Source organism: Oncorhynchus masou, unplaced genomic scaffold (assembly GCF_036934945.1).
Source record: "Oncorhynchus masou masou isolate Uvic2021 unplaced genomic scaffold, UVic_Omas_1.1 unplaced_scaffold_663, whole genome shotgun sequence".
Lineage (NCBI taxonomy): Eukaryota > Metazoa > Chordata > Actinopteri > Salmoniformes > Salmonidae > Oncorhynchus > Oncorhynchus masou.
Window position 1 is genome coordinate 159820 of NW_027013074.1, and position 1837 is coordinate 161656.

Sequence of the window (1837 nt, forward strand, 5' to 3'; positions counted from 1 at the left end):
CTCTGGGTTCTATATAATACACCCAAACCATCATTTACCTCAACAACCCCTCTCTGGGTTCCTCAACGACCCCCTCTGGGTTCTATATAATACACCCAAACCATCCCTCTCTGGGTTCTATATAATACACCCAAACCATCATTTACCCCAACGACCCCTGGGTTCTGGGTTCCTCAACGACCCCTCTCTGGGTTCTATATAATACACCCAAACCATAATTTACCCCAAACTCTGGGTTCTATTTACACCCAAACCATCATTTACCCAACGACCCCTCTCTGGGTTCTATATAATACACCCAAACCATCATTTACCTCAACGACCCCTCTCTGGGTTCCTCAACGACCCCTCTCTGGGTTCTATATAATAAACCCAAACCATCATTTACCCCAACGACCCCTCTCTGGGTTCAACGACCCCTCTCTGGGTTCTATATAATACACCCAAACCATCATTTACCCCAACGACCCCTCTGGGTTCTATATTACACTCAAACCATCATTTACCCTCTCTGGGTTCTATATAATACACCCAAACCATCATTTACCCCTCTCTGGGTTCTATATAATACACCCAAACCATCATTTACCCCAACGACCCCTCTCTGGGTTCTATATAATACACCCAAACCATCATTTACCCCAACGACCCCTCTCTGGGTTCTATATAATACACCCAAACCATCATTTACCCAACGACCCCTCTCTGGGTTCCTCAACCCCTCTCTGGGTTCTATATAATAAACTCAAACCATCATTTACCCCGACCCTCTCCCTCTCTGGGTTCTATATAATACACCCAAACCATCATTTACCCTAACGACCCCTCTCTGGGTTCTATATAATACACCCAAACCATCATTTACCCCAACGACCCTCTCTGGGTTCTATATAATACACCCAAACCATCATTTACCTCAACGACCCCTCTCTGGGTTCTATATAATACACCCACAGACCATCATTTACCTCAACCCCTCTCTGGGTTTCAACGACCCCTCTCTGGGTTGTATATAATACACCCAAACCATCATTTACCTCAACGACCCCTCTCTGGGTTCCTCAACGACCTCTGGGTTCTGGGTTCACCCAAACCATCATTTACCCCTCGACCCCACTCTGGGTTCTATATAATACACCCAAACCATCATTTACCTTAACGACCCCCTCTCTGGGTTCCTCAACGACCCCTCTCTGGGTTCTATATAATACACCCAAACCATCATTTCCCTCAACTGGGTTCAACGACCCTCTCTGGGTTCTATATAATACACCCAACCATCATTTACCCTCAACCTCTCTGGGTTCTATATAATACACCCAAACCATCATTTACCTCAACAACCCCTCTCTGGGTTCTCTGGGTTCAACGACCCCTCTCTGGGTTCTATATAATACACCCAAACCATCATTTACCCCAACGACCCCTCTCTGGGTTCTCTGGGTTCTATATAATACACCCAAACCACGACCCCTCTCTGGGTTTCCCCACAACCAACCCCTCTCTGGGTTCCTCAACGACCCCTCTCTGGGTTCTATATAATACACCCAAACCATCATTTACCCCAACGACCCCTCTCTGGGTTCCTCAACGACCCCTCTCTGACCCCTCTCTGGGTTCTATATAATAACCCAAACCATCATTTACCCCAACGACCCCTCTCTGGGTTCCTCAACGACCCCTCTCTGGGTTCTATATAATACACCCAAACCATACCAACGACCCCTCTCTGGGTTCCTCAAATACACCCAAACCAATTTCCCCCAACGACCCCTCTGGGGACCCCTCTCTGAGTTCTATATAATACACCCAAACCATCATTTACCTCAACGACCCC